Genomic DNA, 13,640 nt, shown 5'->3' with positions numbered 1-13,640 from the left:
GAAGACCGCACACACTTTAGATACAGAACTTGTAGGAATTGAGGTGCAACTAACCTGGAAGCCTCCTCCCTGGACATTAGCTCTTATCATAGCAGAAGGTGTTATGTAAACTGCCAAGGTAGAAAAGCAGTCAGCAGTCTGACCCAGCCCCGAAGCCTATGAACTGTAACAGTGGCAAGATATCCCCAAATGTGCAATGGGATGCTTTCTTCTTAAGGGTAACTAACAGTTGTCTAGTTAGATTTAATGCCCTCTCAACAGGTGGATATTTGTGCCTGGTACTCTAAGCCCAGCCAAGTGCCTGTGGCTGGAGAGGTCATAGACCCCAGAGTAGAATGTGCTATTGCCATTTTCCTAAACCAATAGAATTTCTAATTTTGACTTCTTAGACACTGTCTTGTTCCATTAGACAAGGGCAGTGCTTCATTCATTAAGGGCAAGACATAAATGCCACGATGAGATCTGGCTTTAGATACAATTTGAGTCAGTTCATTCCAGTTTCAAATCTCCTGATCACTTAAGGGTGAAAGAGTGAATTTGCCATTGTCTCAGATCCCAAACCTTCTAGTAATCTCTACCGTGGAATTGAGTTTAAGTGGCTCCTGTAGCACAAACTTAAAGCAGTGGCTGACATCTGTGTGCCTTCAACCTTGACTTACAGGAAGTGTGTGGTGCACTTGCTCAGCGGCAAGCTAGAGAGATGAGGTGGGGTCAAGAGGTTTAGTCCAAGGGTGTAAATTATGGAGAGGAATAAATTCAAGAGATGTATTGTGAAACATGATGATTATGGCTAATAGTGCCCTATCTACTTGAAAATTGTTAAAAGAGTCGATTGTGTTATCATCATAAATAAATATGTGAAGTAATTCACATACGATTTAGCTTGGTTTAGCTATAGATGGGAATATATAGTAGCTATGTGCTTGTAATCATGCTATATATTTGTGTAAGACAGCTTTTCATTACTATGACAAAATACCTGAGATAATAAGTTTATAATGATAAAAGGTTTATTTTGTCTCATGGTTTGAGAGGTCCAGCTTGTACTCAATTGGATTCATTGCTTCTGGGCCTGTGGCAGAAGAACCAGTGTCAATGACAGGGCGTGCATGGCTAAACAAAGCAGCTTACCCCACTGACAGTGGCAACCATTAGGAGAAAGAAAAGACGGATGCTTGGGTCCAGAGCATTCCCACAGTAACCAAATGTCTCCCACCAAGCCCTGCTTCTTCAAGCTTCTATCACCTCCCAATAATGCCACAGGCTGGGTACCGAAACTGTCACCCGTAGCCCTTTGGGGAAACTCCAGGTCCATATCATAGAAATATCAGAAGTATATCCAATGTCAACTTGTCAATGAAAAATAATTTTGAAACAAGCTTTCGTGAAGAGGCAAGTTAACATTTTATCAACGAAGCCTATGACAGGGATGTTTCCACACTGCCACTTACAAAGCACAAGGCAAACCTGACTCGTTTTCAGTAGCACATGACCGAACTACCGCTTTGAAATTCTCTTTCCATTATTCATACGCAGCCTGTGCATCTGGCTCGTGTGTATCTGAACAATGAGTTTTTTGCGGTGACTTTGTAGAGGCGTAGACAGTGGCAGGTTATGTGAACAATTACCCAGAATTAAACTACCGGTGGGACTGAATGACTCAGGGAGTAATTTATTTCCAATTTAACAATTTAGGAAAATGGCATTGTTATCAATTATTTACTTTTGATCCCTCTAACAATCAGAGTCTTCTTAGGGCACGGGAATACAGAAGTTTTAGAAACAGGTGGCTGGAAGAATTCTTTAACTATTGGTCTGTTTTATTTAAGCTCCACTCAGTAATTTTTAATTCAATCACTCGGTTTATTGATTGCCTACTGTGTTTGGTAATATACTAAGTGTGATAAGAAAGCTGGAGATGCGGGGAAGGTAGCATGGTAGAAAGAAGAGAAAGACTGATTTCTCTACCTGCTACCTCCTCACATCTACATCTAGAATTCTCCTACACACCCAAGCACACAGAAGGAGCAGACATCAATACACACAGAGTGATACTGTAAAAATATGTGAGCATCCTGAGGAGCTATGGAGCAAAGAATTAAAGAACTGAGCAGACTCATTTTCTCAAACTTCCTACTGGTCTTAGAAAGCAGTATGGGGCCTGGAGAGACAACTCAGCAGTTAAGAGCACTGGATGCTTTTCTAGAGAACTCAGATGCAAGTCTCAGAACACACACAGAAGCTCACAGCCATCAGTAACTACAGTCCCAGGGGATCAGATGACCTCTTCTGGCTCCACAGTCAATAAGCAATCACGTGATACACAGACAGACGTGCAGAAAAAACACTTATGCACATAGAAATAAGTAAATTTAAAAAATAAATTTGAATATATAAATATATGTGTGTGTGTGTGTGTGTGTGTGTTTATGAAAAGTAGCATGCACACACACAGACAGGAACATACACAGGTACACAGAGATATGCTCATTCATACACACACATACTCTCATACACATACACACACACACACACACACACACACACACACACACACACACACACTATGATGGCAGTGAAGCCTTTCTACTATAAAACTCACCCATCCAAAGCAACACCTAGAAGCACTGGCCTCATTCAGGAAGAGCAACTGGAACCAAAGCATCATAGCTTACTCCACTAAAACACAAGTACAAATCTACCTACAGGTTCCATAGTGCACATCTGGGATTGGCTTTCAGGTGGGCAGTCCTGAGGTATCACATGTTGCCACAGGGCATCACATGGCAAGAGAAGGAAGGAAACATGTCTTCACACCTTCTGGTCCCTCCTTTCCTATAAAGCCACCAGTATTTACTCCATCCCGGGAGACTCCATCCTGCGACCTTATCTAACTCTAACCACCTCCCAGTGTCCCCACCCCTAGCACCACAGTCAGATGGATTAAGGGTCCATCTTCCTAATACCTCACAGTGAGGATTAAATTCCAAAAGGTAAACTCCAGGAGCACCCTCAAACCATAAGTAAATCACTACTTGGGAGAAAATAATGATAATATTCCCCTATCTGCAAAAGTAATAGTATTGTGAGACACTTTCTGGAATAAGCAATCCACCAGCAAAGAGAGTGGAAGAGAGGGAATGTCACTGGTGGGTAAAGACAGGACAGCTCCGGGAAGGCTTCACTGTCAGGTCCAGTTGGCATTCTCCTTTTATTCTCCAAAGCCACAAAGTGGGCCAGGCAAGCAAGGTGAGGTTTTACAGAAGCCTAAGTGGCAGTCAGCAGGTTTTTATGGGCAGTGACCCATCATTTCTGCTGTTTCTCCAAGTCATTCTGTTTCAGATAGCAAGTGGAGTCACGCATGACAATAGGCAGTACAAGCGGTGCTTTACGTAAATCACTAAATAAATCAATAAATCGGTATGCAATAATTGATCTTTTCTACAGTTCTCTATTTCAATAGTTGCTCATTAGAAAATAGAAAATGAAAAAAAAAACTATTACAGGACAAAATGCAAATCATTAATCACAACATCTAGATAAAACTAGTCTTCCTGCCGCAAGGATGCCCATGACCATCCCCACACAGTGAATCTGGGTACATACGTGTTCTACAAAATGGCATCTTTCTCTACATCTAACATTCTGTTCGCTTTTCTTTACTTAACATCAGACCATAATCTTTATCTGAAAAAATATACAAACCCTTGTAGAAAAATATTTGTAATGCTTACATGGTAGCATTCAAGAAAAATGGGATATTTGAAACCATTTTTTGGTTATAAAATGTAAACATCATGATGTGACTGTAATAAAAAATGGCATGAACGCAGATGTGAGGTACTAAGTTTTAAAGGGAACAAAAGATAGCTTCAGAGACATACTGTCTCACAGATGATTCTTAAAGACGATGAGAATCTCTTACGGTGGATTAGGGAGGCCAGGGCATTGTGTACAGCATAATACATGAATTTCATAGCATTGTCAGGAAAAGGGTCTCGTGGAACAGGAGAGGGGAGACTGGGCCCTGGGAGGCACCAGGGAAGCAGCCCAAAGGGCTTGTGAGCCTTGAGTACATCCTAGAGGCCTGAGGGAGGCATCAATGCTTAGAGAACTGTTTGGAAATATGTTTTATGAGGAGACAAAGATTGCTTTTGCACAGTTTGAATGAGGGAATGGGTAAACACATAGAGCCCTGGAGATGTACTAATCCAGGCAAGAGGCTCTGAATGACCAGACTCAGAAAAACAACGGGGATGCAGGAGGCAAGGTGGTTCAAGTATATGGTAGGATTCTAAAGATGGACTTGGCCATGGTGCACAGGGAGTGGGGACATGAGGAGCAGAGAAAATAAATCACAGGGGTCATCAAATGACCAGGCAAGTGTAGGAATAGCAAATAGTTCTGTGGAGGAAGAAAACAAACATATCTTGGAACCTCAAGTAAAATGAAGGTCAGACCTCCTGAGCTGTTTCTGACAGAGCAAATGTGCACTGGGTGATTTTAGGGCCAGTATGACAGACGGCTTGGGCCCTCTGAAGGCTTTCTGATCACACTGCCTAGGATGATAGTGTGGACTGGGCAGAAATTTATCTGGACACGCACACATTTTTGACTGCTGTATCCTAAGGACAGGCAAAAATGAAAATTAAACATCTCAAGCACATTGTGCAAGAGACAAGTGACCTTTCTTACAGTTTTTCTAAACTCTAAGAGTTTTGATGTAGGGAGTGGGTCTGATGTCATTGCATGAATGCACTTGAGTGTGCACACTAAACAGATTATTACATACTCTGCAGATGTGGTATGAATATGAGTCCATATATTTTCATGTTCATGGTAGATTTAATGGTATACATTATTCTTTTTTTTACACTAAGATATATATGTCTAAGATTAATAAATATGTGTGTATATGTAAGTTTTGTGTGTATGAAACTAAACACTACCATGGATGTACAGACAGAGAAAGAAATATTCACACAAAGTTTTACACATATATTCACATAGATACTATATAAATTAATATATATCATCATGTCTTTATATTTATATTATTTATACAATGTGCATACTTAAGCTAAAGTAGTGTGTGCATGTGTGGGTGTATGCCTGTTACACATTGCATGCACTCAAGGCTAGGGCGTGAACGATTTCCTTGCTTCACTCTCTATGCCCACATTAGGGGCAAGGACACCAGATTTCTGCAAACCTTTGGAGCATCTTCAGGCTGCAATTCCAGAACAGCTGTGTCCTTTCCACAAGGGAGGCTTCCCCTTGTATCCTAATTGGGCATGAAATCTGACTCACCAGCACAAGTTACAGTGGAGCTGGCCAACAAAGCAGCTGCCTGTGAAACCCCTCGAATAACTCCCATCCATCCGGTGACTGAAGTTGATGTGTGCCGAAACACCCGGCCCTGCTCACCTGTTGGATGCTATGAGGGATTCACGTCGCCTCGTCTCATCAGGCATACAAGCAATTCGCTTATTTCACTTGTCCTTATGACTTCTAAACAGCCAGAAATAGTACAAAGATCCAAATACTTTTTAACTTGGTGATAGACAAGATATTGGCAGTGTAAGGTTACTTTTTAATCCCTAACTTACCATTAGAAATCAAAGAGAAGGATCTAGAAAAGAGCTTGAACTTGAGAGACAGTGATCCATTGCAGAATTTAGAACTGGTGTTATACCGAACCACCTGTGAATGCTAGCATTGAGTTGAATCCCTGCCAGGAGCTCGGCAAGCATTAGTTATTAAAGGCAGAATGTCCCAAGTAGCTAGGTCCAACCTACAGCCTACAGGTCATGCATCCCATGGATGCAGTCCAACACATTTATAGATGACAATGTCATATCACCATGTCAAATAATTGAACACCCCTGCCTGAGCTGGAAAATCCCAGGTTTTGGCCTCAGACAGTCTGAGATGAACGCAGACCAGACAGTTCTTGTGGGGTGACAAGGGCTAAGTTCCTCAGCCTCCTTGACTGCTGGCGTTCTCACCTGAAGCTGTGTATATTTTTAGCACAAGCAATTGCTGTGAGCACATACAGGGAAGACTCAATAATACAATCAGCTAACACAGCTGCCATGTCTCCAATAAAGACTGCCACAAACAAGTGCACAATGGGCCAAAACCCGAAAGATTCCCCCCGCAAAAAAAAATGAAGAAAGGAAACCTCAGGATTAACAAGCCTCCTTCTATAAACTGAAAGGATTTCAGTCCTTAATAATTTGTCACAACATGTAAACCTCGCTCCTGTGGACCTCAGGTAAAGAAATCAGATTGTTTCTACTCCAGAAACCTACCAAAGAAATTTTGTTCCCAAGCACAGTGACTCTGAGGAAAGGAACTTCAACAGACCTCTCTCGAGATTGACGAAAATTACTGATTTATATTCTCTCCTGAATGTTATTTAGAGTTAATGTGACTCCATGGCTCAACTTGCCTCAAAACTACTTATCAAATCGGAGATGCCCTCAGAATCTGCATTTGCTCCTAAAAGACACACTGGAGAACAGGGGCCACGGAGGAGACAGATCAGCGATCTCTGAAAACTAGAAGCACGGGGGCCCTGGGAAGTCTACAGGTCACACAGAAGGGCCTGTCCTATTTTAATCTTGGTTACTGTGATACTGGAGGCCTTTCTACGGTATCATATCCACAGCTGTGCCTAGACATCGAGAGGAAGCTAATAACTCCTGGCGCTCTAGGGAACTCGGAGAACCCCGGTCTGCTGTCTTCTTTCTAGGTAAAGAAATGGGCACACAGAATGCTTCGGTGATTGCTCAGTCGCACGTGATTGCCTCAGAGTACAGCAGAGAGCTTGGGCTCAAGTTTCCTGGTGACCCTGTGGCAAGTGCCTATTCTGAGTTTTCTTCAAAGATCCCTGGGGCTGAAACGCCTCAGGTTTCCAGTCGGAGTCCTGAGCCATGAGCCTCCTGCCCCTCAGGGCAGGCATGTCAAACCAAACAGGCTCAGGCTGAAACAGGTAGGTAAGGTAACTAACTCTATGTAGACTCTTATTTGGCACTTTCTCCTACCCACTTAGGGAAGCCAGTTTTGCAAGCCCCTCATCACTCCGGCTGTGTGCTGTCATAAGGATGCTATAGGAACCAGGAAATGCTACCGCCATCACTATACTCGCAATGCCTTTCCTGACTGCCTTCCTTTCCCTGGACTGTGTACCAAGGGAAAGCATTTTCCACAAGCAGATGTTTGCCTCAGAGGAGATACTCAACACCTGAACTACCAGGGAAGGTTCCAGACGGCCCAGGACCTGGTTTTAGCGGCAGAGCTGTGAGGTGGGCCAGTGCCCTCTCTTTGCGCCGGTCAGCAGGGCTCTTCACGATTCCCAACCACAGTCTCAGCGGAGTCCCAACAGATATCAAGCCCGGGCCTTCACCATTATCACATCATTCCCCTCCTGCCTAACCCTATTACCACCTCTCTGTCATGGGCTAAGGAGAAAACTGAATTATAATTGATGTAGCCTTCACCTTCCCCAAAGTAGGGCTGATGTGGAGAGGACCGATCTCAGAAGATGGAGTCTCAGAGACGCATGTGTCCGTGTTGGCTTCTATTTTAGATAGGGACCGGAGGGAGCGGGGGATATGCCAGGTGGAGGTAAGGTTAATAATTGGTCTAACCCTGCAAGTTCCTGTTTACCACTCATACACAACTAACGTGTAAGATATCTCAAAAAACAATCACTCGCCATTACAAAAAAAAAGACATAATCAACTTGATTTCATATGGAAAGATATGAACTAGTTACTTATGAAATGTAAAATGACTTCCTATTTCTAGAATGCTGCCCTTAAAAAGCAAAACAAAGCTTTCTCCACTCTCCACACATATCCACACAAAACTGAGTAGTGTGGCTCCGGCGTCTCTATGCGATGTCTCCTTCCTACAGCCAGCCCTAGGGAAATTTCTCCTGGTCCTCTGCAGTGAGTTCTCCATAAAATTCCTTGGCCTCTTCACGTCAGTCATTAACAAGCTTCATGAGTGGAGTGGCAGCCCTCCTAAATTAAACACCTTATACTTGAGGCTAATTTTCTGTTTTTTATCACAAGAGTGGCGCAGTATTAGCAGCCTAGCATTTTGTCAGCTCTCTCATTTAGCAAAGCAGCTTCAATTTATTAACAGTGAGGCGTGTGCATGAATCAATATGTTTCATTGGGCCATGTGTCATTTGTTAATCGGATATTGATGAGATTATTGACGCACAGCTAATTAATCTCCAGGCCTGTGCTAGCCTTCATATGTTTCCTTAATTATGTCCTTCATCTTAGTCTGGCAGCCAGAGCACCAGACCCGGGACCGCAGACAGTGAGTGAGGGAAGCTGTCAGAGTGGCCTCTCACGCATTTACAATCCCTTGGCAGTGAAATCATTTTCTTAGTTGTAAATAGGTATCAAGGAGATATTTAATAATATTTGGCAGAGGACTGATATTGATTGGTGTGGACTGGTGTCGGATCCTACAGCCACAGGATTCTGCCTTGGAAGGAGACTATTAAGAAAGAAATTGCTTCGTTAGTGTTAAGCAATCACAGAAGTCAGTTGTCATGTGCTCTGTGGAATTTTAAAAATGCTCTGCTGTGGACATTTTTATACACTGCTGGCTGATTGTTTCAGATCATGGTGTTTTGGCTTTCTCTCTTCCCATCCTTTCACCTTTCTTAGACACACACAGCCAATTTATGGGAATAGAGAGAACATCCAGGAAGACACAAACTTCTACATTTTAAAAATTCATTGAGTCACCGTTACTCATACAATTATAATTCCACTGCCTGGGGATTTAAAGCCATGAACTCAGAAACAACAAAAATCTTCATATTGAAATAGGAATCCACTTCCCCAGGGAATTTAAGTCTTCTCCAAACACAAGGGGGAAAAACACAGCTTCTAATCTGTCCATTACTCCTGTGACTCATTTACATGGAACAGTCATTGAATCTATTGGTTCATCTGTAAAATGGGATGACTGTTGGCTGATTTGACTAACAAGCATGTTTTTCCAAGGATCTGTGGGTAGTAGGAGCTAGAATACTTTAGGGATCACCTAGGTATTAAAAGCATTCCAACACTTATTCCAGATGTGTTTGGGCATGTAGCAGGGCATCATACTAACTTCTTGTATTTCTTTTTTAGACGTTCTGTATGTGTGTACCTGTTTGTGTGTGCAAGTGTATGTGCGGGCTTGTGTATGTATGTATTGTGGAGGCCAAAGGTCAGCATCAGACGTTTTCCTCTATAACTCTTTAGCTTAGCTTTGGAGACAGGGTCTCTCACTGAACCCGGAACTTACTGACCGGATTAGACTGCCTGAGCAGCAAGCTTGCAGCCACCCTCCTGTGCTGGAGTTACACCACCATACTAGGATTTTATGTGGGTATGAGGACCTGAACACAGGCTGTCATGCTGGAAGAGTAAGCACTCTCCACATTGAGGTCCCTTCGGAGCCCTGTTATTCTGTTTCTGTTCACTCATTAGTCCCTCACAACAGGTCACATGGCATGCTAAAGGTAAAAGGTAGAGATTTGGTGTCAGGTGATGGACTGTCTTTGGATGCTCCTCCTCACCTCTGGCTTTCTCTTGCCTAAACTTCAAGAGGAGAAATCATCAACACATACTTCCTTCAGCATGTGTTCACATCACATGAAGCACCATTCCCCAGAAGTGGGATTTCCATAAGGATCCTCTCTTAGAAACCAATAGAGTTCAATGTTGGCAGCATCCTTGCTAAGAAAAGAAATGAGGAGCAATTCCCACTGAGTAAGGAGACTAGTGATGGCTAACCTTGTTGTCAACTTGACACACCGGGAGGAGGAAAGCTCAGCTGAGGAACTGCCTCCATCAGATCAGTTTATGAGCATGTCTGTGGGGCATTGTTCTTGATTGCTGCTTGATATGAGAAGGTCCAGCCTGGGCTGTACACACACACACACACACACACACACACACACACACACACACACACACACGTATGCCTATATGCCAATGTAAGGACTTGTTCTTCAAAAAACTAATGATTAAGACCATCCCAGGGATGACTTTGGCTATTTTGATTTATATAATATATGTGGATAAGAATGGAGGAGAGAGAAATCACCAGTAAAGTATTGGTAATAAAGTTCAGTATTCTTTTAATTTGATTTTCCCTATGCAAGGTCACTCCAATACTCCTTCCCCTTAAATGCTAATGTTGCCTAAGCTTGATGGCTCTATGATAGTTACTGTTTGTCACCTGGACAGAATCTTGAGTCACAGACTCTAGATGGGCTTCTAGGAATACCTGTGGGGGATTGTCTTGATTGTGTTTAAGAGGTGGGAAGACCTACCCATTTAGGGTGACATGATTCCCTGGCTGGAATCCTGGATTGTGTAAGTGGAGAGCTGGAGCTGAGTGGCAGTCACCTCTGCTTTCTGAGTGCAGATGTGCCATCACCAGCAACTTCAAGCTCCTGCTGCCTTGACTCCCCGCCCTGAGTGACTGTCCCCTCGAACTGTGAGCTAGACTGTGTCCTGATGCTTCATTTGTCAGAGTTATTCATCACAGCCACAGGAAAAGAAACTGGAACGACACCTGCCTTGGTTCCCCCTTTTGCTCTGTGTACTTCCCATGAGAGAGTGTTCACATTCCGGCTTCAGACACATCTCTTTGTGGGTGACACGTAAACTTTCATTGGCAGAAAAGACTTGCCTGTGCTATTCCACACACTCTTCCATCTTCTAGAAAATGACCACTAAAATGTGCAGTAACATTGTAAAACCCTTCTCACCTGTCTTTAAAATTAATCCATCACCATTGCCTGCCTCTTCTTTTAACTCTGCCAGATCCTTTGTTCACTCTTCATGGTCAACACTAAACAGCTCTTCCAGCATTTCCTGCCTAAATTACCAGCAGCCTCATCAGCCCCCATCACACTCCCTACCCTGTAAGGGTTCTTGCCCGTGTCATAAGTGTTACTCCTGAACCTAAAATACTGTTTATGGCCTTCTGCTCCACTTATGGTAAAAGCCCTAATTCCTTCCATCCTTTGCTTTGTATGATACTTTGGTCACTATCTCACCATTTCCATCTTCAAATGCTCCCTGACATCTGACTGACAGTCTGGATGAATGTCTGAATCATGACTTGGGTTCTTTACCCTCTGGACACAACTTAATGTCACTTCCCTTGGGTAGTGATCTGAAACCATCCACCCTTAAGTCCAAGTTCCAACTTCATCCCACACCTATTCTTTTGGGTAATGTTTATGAAGATCCGTTTATTCCTCTAGAACCTTCTTTCTGGCATCTCCTTGATGGAAAGAACTCTCTACCACTATCAGCCACTTGTTGTTCAAACCCAACAAGGTTTTTCAAATATGTAGGCTCTCCCTAAACACATGTCAACTGAAGACTGGTGTGGTGTTACATGCCTGTAATCCCAGCACTGTGGAGGTGGAGGGAGAATGCCACCCTGATCTGCACAGTAAACCCTGTCTAAAACCAAAATGTGTGGATGGACTTGCTGATTTCCTTATCTCCACCACCCCCCAAACACATGTTCCTTATTTAATCCTATGTTGTTTATTTATTTATTTATTTATCTCACAAGTATGTGGAACACAACAGGCCCTATACCCTCCATAATCCCTTCTGTTGTCCCCTTTCCCATTGGTCTCTTTGTCCTCCTAGACAATTTCATTTCTACTTCCATGTCTTATATGCATACGTGTTTTATGTATCTATATAAAATCTAGGGACCACAAATGAAAGAAGGCATATGATATCTGTCTTCAGAGTCTAGCTTAATTTGCTTAATTTGATTATCTCCATTTCAATCCATTTTCCTTCATATGACATAATTTCACTCTTTCGGGCTGAAAATGAGCATTGTGTACCCATACCATGTTTTCTTTATCCATTTATCTGCTGCTAGACAACTAGGTTGGCCCCATACATAACTTGGTATTATGAATTGTGTTGTAACAGGCCTGATGTGCAATGCCTGCCTCTCTGATGTGTGGACTCGGAGGTCTTTGGGTGGATATTCGGGAGTGGAATAAGTGGGTCATATGGTGGATACAGTTTCTCATTCTTGACAATCCACCATATTTCCTGCCAAAGTGGCTGGTCCAGTTTACACTTGCACCACATCTTCATGAATCCACGCTGGTATTTGTTATTTGGTTCCTAAAGGACTGCCATTCCTGCTGGGATCAGAGGGGGCTGCAATGAAGTTTGATTTGCAGTTTTGTGACAGCTAGTTGAACATTTTCCCATGTTTACTGGCTATTTGCATTTCATCCTTTGAAAACTGCTCATTTAATTGGACCACTTATTTATTGAATTGTTTGATTTCTGTTTAGTTTTTTAGTTCTTTATTTGTTCTAGATATTAATCATTTGTCAGATGTATAGCTGGCAAGGATTTTCTCCTATTCTGTAGGCTGTCTCTTTATTCAGTTAACTGTTTCTCTTGCTGTACTGAAACTTTTTAAGTTGACACAGTCCATTCATTGATTATTTCATAAGTAACTAAAGTCTTATTCAGAAAGTTTGAGTAATATACTTAGTTTCTTGATCACAAACAATGCTACTGTTTTATTTCTCTTTCTCCTCATCAGTGATTTGTTAGACTTTTGTCATTGGGACTAATTGTTAAATTTTTATGAAATAATAAGCTGTTTCTCTTGTATAACCAATATTAAAAGTTAAATAACTGTGTGATAAAAATTCATTACATAAATATATAAGTTTGTCAAAAAACAAATGTAATAAAAAGATTTGAAAGTTAAATTATTCAACTTTCCAATTAAACCCAAAGCAAAAGTAGTAAGGGGTTAAAATGCATTACTTCCCAATTATGGTGCTATATTTTGTTGTTATTTGTGCTGTTGGGATCATTTCTGTCTATTGTGTCTGAAGTAGTGTTCTACCATGTGGCCTGAAACAGACTAAAGCCACTGAGATATGCTCAGTGGAGACTGTTTGCCTTGTATGAAAGATGATACCCTGGAGTTCACCCTCAGCATTGGAGAGGAGAAGAGGGGAGGGGAAGTCAGGGGAGGGGAGGGGGGAAGAGAGGAGAAGAGAAACAGACCCATGGATATAATATTTATGTCATAAAAATTAAAGAATGCTACCAATCAGTGCTGTTTCTTCCTCTGGCAGAGTGGATCAGCTGTCTGCTCCACCACACCAGCTCCATTGACGTGATACTTGATCTGATCCATTTGTAATCTGTCCACCGCCTCTGACTTCTCCCTGATTACTCTTCCATATTTGTCCAGAAATGAGTTTTCTAAAACACAGATGTGATCAAGCCATCCCTCCAGTTTAAGAAAGGACAGTTGCTCATCACCTGCATGGCTTATACCCCTTCCACCACTCACAGAGCCTCTGCAGCCTTCTTTCCCCAACTCCTGGCACAGAGCCAGGCTCTGGCTTTCTGCTCTTGCACTTAGGACTTCTTTATTAACTTCTCCCAGTGCTCTTCCTTTATATTCTGAACTCACCTGGCTTCCTCAGTCATCCGGAGCCTTCCTGCTCTGTGCCTCACCCCCATTCTCTTTACTCAGCCACAGAAGCACTTATAATGCTGCAGTATGTGGGGTCTCATGTCTCCCTTCCACTT

This window comes from Peromyscus californicus, unplaced genomic scaffold (genome assembly GCF_007827085.1).
Source record: "Peromyscus californicus insignis strain IS unplaced genomic scaffold, ASM782708v3 Scaffold_8__1_contigs__length_139910024, whole genome shotgun sequence".
NCBI lineage: Eukaryota > Metazoa > Chordata > Mammalia > Rodentia > Cricetidae > Peromyscus > Peromyscus californicus.
Note: the sequence above shows the minus strand (reverse complement) of the source record.